Source organism: Phyllobates terribilis, unplaced genomic scaffold (assembly GCF_046119375.1).
Source record: "Phyllobates terribilis strain yellow unplaced genomic scaffold, ASM4611937v1 Scaffold_2__4_contigs__length_985480577, whole genome shotgun sequence".
Classification (NCBI taxonomy): domain Eukaryota; kingdom Metazoa; phylum Chordata; class Amphibia; order Anura; family Dendrobatidae; genus Phyllobates; species Phyllobates terribilis.
The window spans coordinates 642,525,861-642,538,482 of NW_027362762.1; positions in this window are offsets into that span (position 1 = coordinate 642,525,861).

Sequence of the window (12,622 nt, forward strand, 5' to 3'; positions counted from 1 at the left end):
AGCTATTTACATCCACTTCCTTAAAGTGGGTAGATGTGGATATTTTACCCGAATTGTCTATATTTATCTGAAGGTCAAGATATTGAATATTACTCTCAGATATGGTAGAGGTAAAGGAAAGACCCCAATCGTTAGAGTTTAATTCATCAATAAATTTGGCAGCCTCCACAGTATTTCCCCTCCATATGATAAACAGATCATCTATAAAGCTGCGGTACATAACGATGGGTTTATCGGCGCCGAGGGATTGCGCGATGTGGACAGACTCGAATGCCCCCATATATAGATTTGCATAACTGGGGGCAAACCTCGTCCCCATCGCGCAGCCCCCTCAAAAGAAAATACATTGTTCTCAAGAATGAAAGTTATACCCCTCAATAAAAAGTTTTTTTGAGGATCTTGTAAGTTAGGGTCCTCATCTAGGAATTTTTTAATTGCCTGTAAACCCAATACATGTGTGATATTGGAATAAAGAGAGCTTATATCGAGTGTAATAAGAAGACAGCCTGGAAGAGGGGGTAATTCTCTCAACAGTCTAATTAAATGTGTGGAATCCTTTAAATGAGAATCTAGGGATAAAACGTACTTCTGTAAAAAAAGATCAATATAGTGGGATAAGTTGGATGTGATAGAATTAATACCAGAAATAATAGGACGTCCAGGGGGATTAAATTTATCTTTATGAATTTTGGGTAAAAAATAAAAATAAGGGACTTTGAATTTTTTAATGTCTAAAAAGGATTTTTCTTTTTTATTGAGGAAGCCAGCTGTAGAGGCCCCTGCTACAAGTCCTTTGTACTCCAAAAAAATGGTTACAGATGGGTCTGCTTCTAATTTCATGTAGTAGTTTGAGTCGTCTAAGATTCTGAGGCCCTCCTTGATGTACCAGCCCCTGTTCATTATCACAGTCCCCCCTCCCTTATCTGCTCTCTTTATAATTATTTCTTTATTATCCTGAAGGGTTTTTAATGCACATTTCTCCTGGTAGCTCAAGTTATTCACTTTTTTAGAAATTGGGGGAAATGTCCTAAGGTCCCTTAAAATTAATTGTTGGAAAGTTTCAAGGTGTGAACCTTTATGATGTAATGGATAAAAATTACTTTTCCCCTTCACATTTACATGAGTGAAAGGGTCCAGTAATGGGGGGCCTGGTATATTAGATTCTTGAATGGAGGGGGATACTGTTGAGCATGAACTAATAGGATGTGATTTTCTCTTATCTTCCAATAGAAAATGTCTTTTTAGTGTCAATTTCCTTATAAATTCATTTAAATCACAGAACAAAGTGAAATTATTAAATGGGACAGCTGGACAGAAAGATAATCCTCGACCTAACAAGGATCGTTCAGCTTCAGATAGCACATAGCTAGAAATATTAAAAATACCCCCACAACCGATAGGGGTTTCTATCTGCAGGGAATCATCATCAGCTTCAACCTTTGGAGACAGTAAATGACGTTCCTTCAAGTGGCTTTCTTCTGGCAGTAGTTCCTCAAATACTTGAGCATCAACGCACGCCACCTCCTCTTGTCCCTCTTCAATGCTGCACGGTGATAGGCCAGAGCCAACCAAAGGATACGTAGCAAACAGATCCTTGGAGTGGCCAAGCTTGGGGTCATATGTCTCCTGTGACTGATAATGGCAGGAGGAAGGAGAACCAGCTGCAGGACTGGATGGGCCAGCCTTCTGTGTATCCACAATAGATTGTTTGGTCGTGGAAGATTTGTTGCTGCTTGACAAATGCGTAGAGGCCTTGTCTGCTATGAACGAATGTATCTGCTCTCGCACTTGTGGCTCCCACACACGTTTATGTTCCAGACCGGGAAATTTTTACAGGAACATAGTGGATGCATCAAGCTTCTTCTGACCTGACACAGACTAAGTGCATTCTCGCGCACCACTGAAAACACCACGTCCACGTCCCTTAACAACAGGCTTTTTTGGCATTTTGGGTTTTGCTGACAGATTTTCAGATGTTTATGGCACAAGCCAAGCTAGCTGTCACAGCCAAAATAGTGGTTAAAATGTCCTGGTGCGTACTTTGTAGCAGGCAGTAGGAAATGTTTCGACTACTGCTTTGTGTAGGGCATTCAATGATTTTTTAAGTGGACTAATATGGACAGAAGGCAGGCTGTCACACCAAAAACAGTGGGGAAAATGGCCTGGTACGTGCTTTGTAGCAGGCAGTAGGAAATGTTTGGACTACTGCTTTGTGTAGGGCATTCAACGATTTTTTAAAGAACACAACCTAATACACTCCCTATCTAATACACAGTATCTCCATCCCTGTACTCTGACTTTGTTGTGTGTCTTCAGCTCTGAAAAGAGCTATTTTTTGGTGGTATTATGGAGCTAGTGAGCAGCTCCTTTAAACACAGAACTAGTATACACTGCAGGTAGCCCTTAAAAGGGCTTTTGTTTGATCAAGAGGCCTAAACACTCTCCCTAGCAGCTCAACGATCTCTCCCTATGCTTGTAGAGCGCAGGCTCCGGATGCACAAAATGGTGGCGGCAGGGCTTAAATAGACCCTATGAGGCTCGGCGGCTAGCCAATCAGTAATGCCACAACCAAGATGTCTGCGGCATTACTGTGATTGGTTAAGAAGCCCAGCATGTTTAGTGGCTGCAAAGGAGGCGTCAAAAGTGCAGGACGGGACATCCGTATATATTGAGCCGAGTACACAAATACTTGCAAAATAACGAGTAGCCCGAATACCGTACTATCCTTACGAATAGCGAATAGTGACGAATACACTCGCTCATCACTAGCTATAACCAGTGCCCTAGAAAGAAATAATGCCCCTTAGTGCTCTGTACAATAATAGTACATGCCAATAAAATAGGAGACTTGGTAGTTTTATAACTATTAACCCATCGTCCTCCCTACCCCACCCAGTATATGTAAAATAAACACATAACTGCTTGCAACTTGGGTAACATGGCCACAGTAGCCTTTATTAAGGGTATGTGTGCACGTATTTGATTGCAGAAATTTCTGCAACGTTTCAGCATCTCTTGGCAGAAAAAACGCTGCGGAAAAAACACGCGGTTTTGGTGTGTTTTTGCATGCATTTTTTTAAGTATTTTTGTAAAGCAATGAATGCTTTTTGGAGCTAAATAAAGATATTCAAATAGAGAAATATGGGGCGTCGCTTTAACCCTTTGATTACTGTCAGACCTGGGGTGAGTATATTGGGTTAATTTAAATGATTAAAGAATGTGTCTGTTTTATTTCAAATGAAGTGTTTCATTCTCACAGTGTGTGTTTATTTAACTCTTTACTTACAGGTTTAGTAATGAGGGTGTCTGGCTGACACCTCTTCATTACTAAACATAGGCCTTGTTGTAAGCGACACCTAATCCCATTACCCCTAATCCCATTACCCCTAATCCCATTCAAATATGAAGTGCCATTTCTGAGGCAGCTGAGGGCTGGTATTTTTATCCTATGAAGGGACCATTAGGCCAACATGTTTACTGGCTATTAATAACAGCTCACAGCTGTTTGGTTAGCCTTTGGGTATGTCCCCACGATCAGAAACCAGCAGCACTTTGGACGCAGCGTATTTTCAAACGCTGTGTTCTAATGCCGCATTTTGTTTTGTCAGTACATGCGGATCCACCGCATGTAATGACATTTCAATTTGTCAAAATCTGCAGCACAGACTTGTGTCTCCACTACAGAGATTGACATGTTGCGGGTGAGTTTACACAGCATCAAAAACAAGCACAGTAGACATAGGATTTCTTATAAATGAAATAAAATGAAGAATTTAATAAAAAAAAATGGCGTGGGCTCCTGCGTCATTTTCATAACTAGCAGAGGGAAAGCCAACCACTGGGGACTGATAATACTAGCCAGGAAAAGGGCCATTAGCCAAAAATATTCCCCGGCTATTAATAACAGCCCACAGCTGTTTGCTTAGCGCTTACTGGCTAGATTACTGCTGGACCCCAGAAAAAAATTGACATAGGGTCCCCCTATAAAATCTAACTTTCAAAGGCTAAACGGACAGCTGTGAGCTGACATTAATAGCCAGGGAAGAGGCCATGAATACTGGCCCCTTCCGAGGCTAATAATATCAGCCCTCAGCGGCCCCAGAAATGGCACATCGATAAGATGCACCAAATCTGGTGCTTAGCCTCGATCTTCCCACTTGCCCTGATGCGGTGGCAAGTGGGGTAATAGGGTTGGGGTTCATTTCAGCCTTGTATTGGCAGCTGACATGAAGCTCAGGTTAGTAATGGAGAGGCATCTGAGACAAACCCATTACTAACCCCATAGTAAAGGTGTCACGGTTCCACCCCTCACTGTGTCTGTGACGCAGTTACTGACAGCTCAGCTGTCAAATCTTGTACAGGGGCATGCTGGAGCTGTCAGTACTGTGATTGACAGCTCGACCATCCAATCTGATACAGGGGTGTGCAATAGCTGTCAGTGTGGTGATTGACAGCTCGGCTGTCCAATCTGAGACTGGGAGGCACTGGCTATCTTCAGGTGTTCATTATCCCATGTGAATGCCTGGCTACTTAACTGAGCTGTTTGTCCCAGATCTCTGCCAGACGTACATTCAGCTAGTGTGCGTGGTTCTTTCTCTGTGCCTTGTGTTCTGTTTATTGATCTTCTGTTGCCTGACCTTGGACCTTGTTCTGACCATCCGTCTGTTTAACTCCTTCTGCTCTGATCTGCTATCCTCCTGGCATTCTGACCAATGGTACATTACCTGACTACCCCTTTGCCTCTTCCCTCTGTTTTGAACGTACCCTCCTGGCTTTGACTTCGGACTCCTTGATTATCCCGTCTCATGGCCTGGCCATGAAAAGTGACTCAGCGTCACAAAAGGTTTTGAAATAAACACATGGCCTAAAAAAAATCCTTTATTTGAAATAAAATTTCATATGGATTTAATCGTTTATTTATCGTCGTTTATGTCCGACGTGGCGACATAATCCACAGTGTCCCATGATGATCTCACTTCTAGAGCAGTCACATCAGCAGTCACTGATATGACTGCTCTACAAGACAGCAAGCTGACACTGACACAGGAGTGTAATCACTTCTGTGTCAGTGTATAGCGCTGAGTTGCAGTGAGAGAGATCACACGAGTTCATCAGCTGATGAGCTCCTGTGACCTCATGGCACCACCACTGCATGGAATTTTCTCACGCAGCGGCGGTACAGTTAGTGAGGTCACCGGAGCTGATGAACTCATGTGACCTCCCTCATGGAAGCTCAGCGCTATACACTGCGGGAGCGATCACGCTCCTGTCAGTGTATCGCTGGCTGCTGGATAGTGCAGTCACATCTCAAGATGTGACTGTTCTATAAATGATCCGGTCGCCATGGGGCACTCTGGATTACCTGGATTATGGCGGACAAGTGAAGGATATGGTGGTTTATTTATTTTTTTACAGGTGACATGGGCATCGGGCATTAGGTGTTAAGGTAAGTATATGGTGTTTTTTTTATTTTTGATCTTTTACAGGTGACATGGGCATCGGGGATTTGGTGTTAGGTTAGTATAATGTGTTTTTTATTTCAGTTTTTATTTATTTAAACTTTTTTTTTTCTTGACCGCAGGTCACAGGCACCAGCAGAGGAGAAACTACTCCTCCCATCAGCGGCGCTTGCCCTCACTATTATCAGCGATAGCAGCTGTAGGCTGATGGGAGGAGTAGTCTGTCATCAGGCAACGCCTGTGACCCGCGGTCAATTCTTTGCGTGTTTTTGCTTCGTTTCTGACCCATTGACTTCAATTGAGTCAGTCAAATACGCAGCCAAAATCCCCAGCAAAGGTGCAAACATTTTTATACCTGCATATTTGCTGCGGATTTGACTGACTCAATTGAAGTGAATGGGTGAAAAACGCAGGAAATCGGCACAAAGAATTGACATGCTGCAGATTTAAACGCACTGGAAATACTCAAAGGAAAATTCTTGATCATGAGCACAGCACTTCAGGATTGTCATTGAATTAGCTAGCTTAAGGTTTCCATAGCGTTTTTGGCACAATTCAGTGCGACAAAACGCTGCGAAGACACACCAAAAATGCACCGTGTGCACACAGCCTGAATGTTACACACAAACATGGAGCGCCCACAACAATGGTGCCTCAGAATATTATAAACAATGTCAATATTAAATTAATATAAACAGCTAATAAGTCTAGTCCAGAGGCAACCCCCCAACCTTATGAATTTCCCTGGCCACTTTATTTTCTTCGTGTGCCATATAATATTTGTCTTCGAACCTGGGCCACTGTACAAATAGTTGCACAGGCAGCAACCCTACCCAACGACCCCATGAAAATATTCTCTTTTTTGGAGCGATAGCATCTAACAGGCAACTTTGGGGTCAATACTTTCATGTCTCCCGTCTCCCTTCTCAACCACCACCTGCTCCTGGCCTTTCTCATATGCCCTATGCAAGGCCACATAGCCCTTAGAGCTCAGACTTTGGGCCTCCAGAGAAAATATCCCTCCCTTCTTTCCCACCCTTGCCCTTTCTATACTACTCATTAACCTGATTCATCATATAACATTTTATACCCCACTTTACACTCTTCTTCCACCTTGCAATCACCACATCAGACCTCAAAAATGTCTAGATCCCCTCATCAAGTACCTCCAGCTCCAGAATCTCCTGATTCTTTTTATAAATTATCATGTTTTTATTTGGAGTAAAATGATTGTACTATATTTTTGAGAGGTTTTTTTGCTGTTTTATTTGGGGGGTGGGGATATGGAAAGAACATTTCATACAAATGTGTTCCTTGGTTTAAGTAATATGCATTGCGTACATAGAGTACATATAGTACAACATATAGTAAAAAGTGGATTTCTATCTCATAACAGAAACATTTTTGAGAAATGAATTTATTCAAAAGGTAAATATAAATGCTTAAATAAAATATTGCTTTAATGGGTTCACAACCCCAAAAAATTACACATCACAGTGCTACCAGTAACAATATGTAATTAGTAAATAAGTCATAGGCACAAATTCCTGAAGAGCCAGCTCTGTTTTGGCGAGCAGTCTGGAGAGCTTGACGCACTCCAGCATCCAGATCCACAGGAGTATCATATATCCGAGTGAAGTTGTAGAAAATTACAAATGCTTTTATTGGTGAGTTCACATTTTGCTCACTCATTTGGATATCACTCTTGAGTATTCATCAATTGGCACACAGTATGCCAAATGTACATTCAATCAACCTAGCGGACCTGGATGGCTGTTAATTTAAATTTCGTCTGCTCTCATCCAGGTATGGGCACAGAACATTTGTGGTGAATCCAAAGGCCTCATCTGCTACAATCACAGTGCCAGGTCACTGGACGAGCCAGGCAGGACCCAATGTTCTGGAAGAGGTAGCTGACTTAGGAGAAGCAACTGACCCATTCTAGAAGAAGTGAAGATTTGGAAATCTCCAGTCCTTCCATAGGCCCCAATGTCTACAATTATATACTTGTAGTTTGTGTCAACCAAGACAAAAAGCACTGCAGAAAAGTACTGCTTACAATGGTAGTATCGGGACCCTGAGTGCTCCAGGGTCAGTGCTGCAGCCTCTCCCAAATGACTTCAAAGGTGGACTTAACAACCAAGTGCATTGAAGAAAATGACTTTCCTGTTGCTAAAAATCTGTGTGTCAATAAAAAAAACATACATTTCAGCATTTATGAATAATCATAGTTTACAGTAGTGGGGCACAACCTTATCTGGTGTTAAGGCAACATTGTCATGTTGTATCACTCACAAGAGCACACATGACTATATATATTGGTCTTACCATTTTAGACATTTCAGGCATGTAAAATTATAATGAATTAGCATTTTATCTAGGGGATCAACCATGTGGAACGTGCACCTATGAGAAGAATCGTTGTCCAGCTTGAGCTCCACTTATCACTTAGAGAGGGAAGGCCATGAGTAAATGTGTCTCCAAACATTGTGCACATAAAAGAAAAACAATATAATTTATAGAGCCACAAGTAGAGATGGACATCTGTATAAATCAGATATCTTTTAGGAGCAAAATCAGGGGTCAAGGGTTACCATTAGCCCTGAATTTTGGGGGAAAACTGAGATGACAGTGTGCCACCCCTATTGGTTTGTTATGGAAAATACAGGCAAGCATATCTGTGTCCAGATGGTTGTGTGCCTCACAGAATGCCATTTGTCTCCTGGGCTGGAGTCGTCTGGAGACCACTCTGGACAAATGGACACGTTCAGTAGGGGTCAAGATTAAGCAAGTCAGCAATTTCAAACAGAAACACCAAGAAGTATGTTTGCTATGTAGCCAAAAAATGAAGTTAAGTTAACACATTGGGGGTGTTTATATATAATTCAAAGAACCCCTTGAATTAACTAAATTAATGGCAGACTGCCATACAGATAAAAATGGTCCAATTTTTCTGGATGAAAGTTGGAAGATTTTTAATACGCTTCAGTGAATTTTGCATAAGTTCATTACATATTGTCATAATCTTTCGCCATTCACAGCATTCTCATTTTATGCACCAACCTTTTACAGGCTACTGTATAAGGGCTTATACAGATGTCAGTATTTCGTGTATGAGTTCTCTCCGTGCTCCTTAGGCTGTGTGCCCACGATGCGTTTTTTAAGCGTTTCCACAGCGGCAGAAAAGCTGCAGAAACGCTTAAAAAACGCATGGTACAAGGCCTGCCATGTTCCCCAATGATAATCCGCATGTGCTGTGCACATGCTGCGGAAATTTCCGCTGCGGATTATCATTGCGGAAAAAAAAGCAGCACTACCAATTATTTTGCGGAAGTGCTGCATTTTCGCCGCCATTGACTTGCATTAGAAATCATGCATTCCGCTTCACTAGATAAGCACATGCGGAATCCATGCGTTCCAATGTGCGGATGGTACCTGGGTCTAGAGGAGAGGAGACTCTCCTCCGGACCCGGGTACCATAGAAACTGTAAAAAAAAGAATAAAATAAAAAATAAAGATTATACTTACCTTCTGGTCTCCTTGTCTGTGCTTGCCGGCAGCGCGCTGTGGACTGAAGGACCTGCGCTGGCGTCATAGTCATGTGACGGGTCACGCAATGCTGATGTCGGCAGGTCCTTCAGTGTACCGCTGCCGGCAGCCTGGACGGAGGGAAACAAGACACCGGGGGCCATCAGAGGGTAAGTATATATTTATTTTTTTACTTTTTACTATTCTTTAAGGTCACAGTATATAAATCCATGCCGGTTGCATGGATTTATATAGTGTGACCAAGTTGACAAGCACTTTCCAAGTGATGCTAAAATTGCTTGGAAAGCGCTTGTCAACCCGCATGCGGAAATGCAAGTGAAGAACGCTTCACATCCGCATGTCCCTGGCAGGAAAACACATGTACAATCCGCATGCGTTTTTTTTCTGCCAGGGAGATGCAGAAACGCTCAGGAAAAAATCACATCGTGGACACATAGCCTTAAGGATAGAATTCGTACCCATTGTAGTCTATGGAGCTGTTCATATGTCTGTATTCTTGTGGACTGAGTGGTCCACACAAAATCTAACTACCATGCAAAAATATATTGCGCATTAATGCCAAATACTGCAATAATATCGCCATTAGCTATTATCCAAAAAAGTGCATTGTTCAAATCTATAATATAACCGGGGATGCGTGTCTCTGTCTGAAGCCTCGATAGACTGCGCATGCGCGACGCGCAGTCTGGCTCCAGACAGAATCACGCATCCAGCCGTTACAGGTAAGAGGAGTGTATAGCGCCGGAGATCGCAGTATGCGTAACCACTGAACGCATACCGCGATCTCCGGCGCCATACTTACATATTTACTTGAGCGTTTCCGCGGCGCTTCTCTTCGCCGGAGACCGGGGCAGGAGTGAGGCGTCGGGTCGGCGCATGCGCATAGCGCTATCCGGCGCCATTTTACTGAAGACACATTTGCAGTGTGTCTTCAGAAAAATGGCGCCGGACAGCGCGGTGCTCCGGCGCCGCACTCTTCCCCCGGCCTCCGGCAGAACAGGACGCAGCAGCGCTGGAGCACAGAGAAGAAAGTTGAGTATAACTGTTTATTTTTTTGTATGTGTGTACAGCGTGAAAGGGATGAGGGGGCCACACATAGGGATGAGGGGGCCACATTTGGGGAGTTGGGCCAAAAAATGGCAAATGGGGTTCAATGCCGATAAATGTAAGGTCATGCACATGGGAAAGAAAAACAGCAGTCACCCATACATATTAAATGAGAAACCGTTGGGGAAATCTGACATGGAGAAGGACCTGGGCGTCTTGGTTAATAGCAAATTAAATTGGAGTGCCCAGTGTCAGGCAGCAGCTGCGAAGGCAAATAGAGTCATGGCATGCATCAGAAGAGGAATAGGGGCATATGATAAGAACATTGTTCTTCCTCTGTATAAAGCGCTGGTAAGGCCGCACTTAGAATATTGTGCACAGTTCTGGGCTCCGGTGCTCAGTAAAGACATATTGGAGCTAGAGAGGGTACAAAGGAGGGCGACTAAGGTAATAAAGGGACTGGAGGGACTAGAATACCCAGAGAAGCTGTCAAAATTAGGCCTATTTACGTTGGAAAAGAGAAGGCTTAGGGGAGACCTCATAAACATGTATAAATACATCAGGGGGCAGTACAGAGATCTCTCCCATGACCTGTTTATACCAAGGATGGTGACAAAGACGAGGGGGCACACTATGCGTCTGGAGGCAAGGAGGTTCCTGCACCAGCATAGAAGGGGATTCTTTACGGTCAGAGCCGTGAGACTCTGGAACTCTGGGAGAGGAAGTGGTGATGTCCAACTCACTTAATGAGTTCAAGAGAAGCCTGGACGCCTTTCTTGAGAACAATAAAATTACATCTTATGCTTAGTTAATTAATCCAGGGATTTAATCTGACTGCCAGATTGGTGTCGGGAAGTGAATTTTTCCTCAATGATGTAAATTGGCCTATACCGCATGGTTTTTTTTTGCCTTCCCCTGGATCAACGCTGCGGAATAGCTGCAGTGCACAAGAAATAGACTGAACTGGATGGACGCTTGTCTTTTTTCGGCCTTATAAACTATGTAACTATGTAACATACCAGGATTGGGGGATGAGGGGGCCACGCATACCAGGATTGGGGGGTGAGGGGGCCACACATACCAGGATTGGGGGATGAGGGGGCCACGCATACCAGGATTGGGGGATGAGGGGGCCACGCATACCAGGATTGGGGGATGAGGGGGCCACGCATACCAGGATTGGGGGGTGAGGGGGCCACACATACCAGGATTGTGGGGTGAGGGGACCATGCATATCAGGATTGGGGGGTGAGGGGTACCACACATACCAGGATTGGGGGGTGAGGGGACCATGCATACCAGGATGAGGGGTACCACACATACCATTATTGGGGGATGAGGGGACCATGCATACCAGGATTGAGGGGTGAGGGGACCATGCATACCAGGATTGCTGGGTGAGGGGTACCCTACATACCAGGATTGGTGGATGAGGGGACCATACATACCAGGATTGGGGTGAGGGGACCATGCATACCAGGATTGGGGGTGAGGGGACCATTCATACCAGGATTGGGGGGTGAGGGGACCATGCATACCAGGATTGGGGGCTGAAGGGACCATGCATACCAGGATTGGGGGGTGAGGGGTGCCATGCATACCAGAATAGGGATGAGGGGTACCATGCATACCAGGATAAGGATTAGGGGTGCCATGCATACTAGGATGAGGGATTGGGTGCCATGCATACCAGGTTTCTGGGATGAGGAGTCCATACATACCAGAATTGGGATCAGGGGTTCCATGCATACCAGGATGAGGGGTACCATACATACCAGAATAGGGATGAGGGGTTCCATGCATACCAGGATGAGGGGTACCATACATACCAGGATAGGGATGAGGGGTACCATGTATACCAGGATTGGGGATGAGGAGCCCATGCATACCAGGATAGGAATGAGGGGTGCCATGCATATCAGGGTTGGGGATGAGGGGTGCCATGCATACCAGGATTGGGGATGAAGGGTGCCATGCATACCAGGATTGGGGATGAGGGAGCCATGCATACCAGGATTGGGGATGAGGGGTGCCATGCATTCCAGGATTGGGGATGATGGGTGCCATGCATACCAGGATTGGGGATGAGGGATGCCATGCATACCAGGATTGGGGATGAGGGAGCCATGCTTACCAGGATTGGGGATGAGGGGTGCCATGCATACCAGGATTGGGGATGAGGGGTGCCATGCATACCAGGATTGGGGATGAGGGGTGCCATGCATACCAGGATTGGGGATGAGGGTGCCATGCATGCCAGGATTGGGGATGAGGGGTGCCATGCATACCAGGATTGAGGATGAGGGAGCCATGCATGCCAGGATTGGGGATGAGGGGTGCCATGCATACCAGGATTGGAGATGAGGGGTGCCATGCATACCAGGATCGGGGTTGAGGGGTGCCATGCATACCAGGATTGGGGGTGAGGAGTGCCATGCATGCCAGGATTGGGGGTGAGGGGTGCCATGCATACTAGGATAGGGATGAGGGGTGCCATGCATACCAGGATAGGATGGTGGGGACAGGATGGGGGCAGCACAAATACCAGGAGGGGGGCAGCACATACC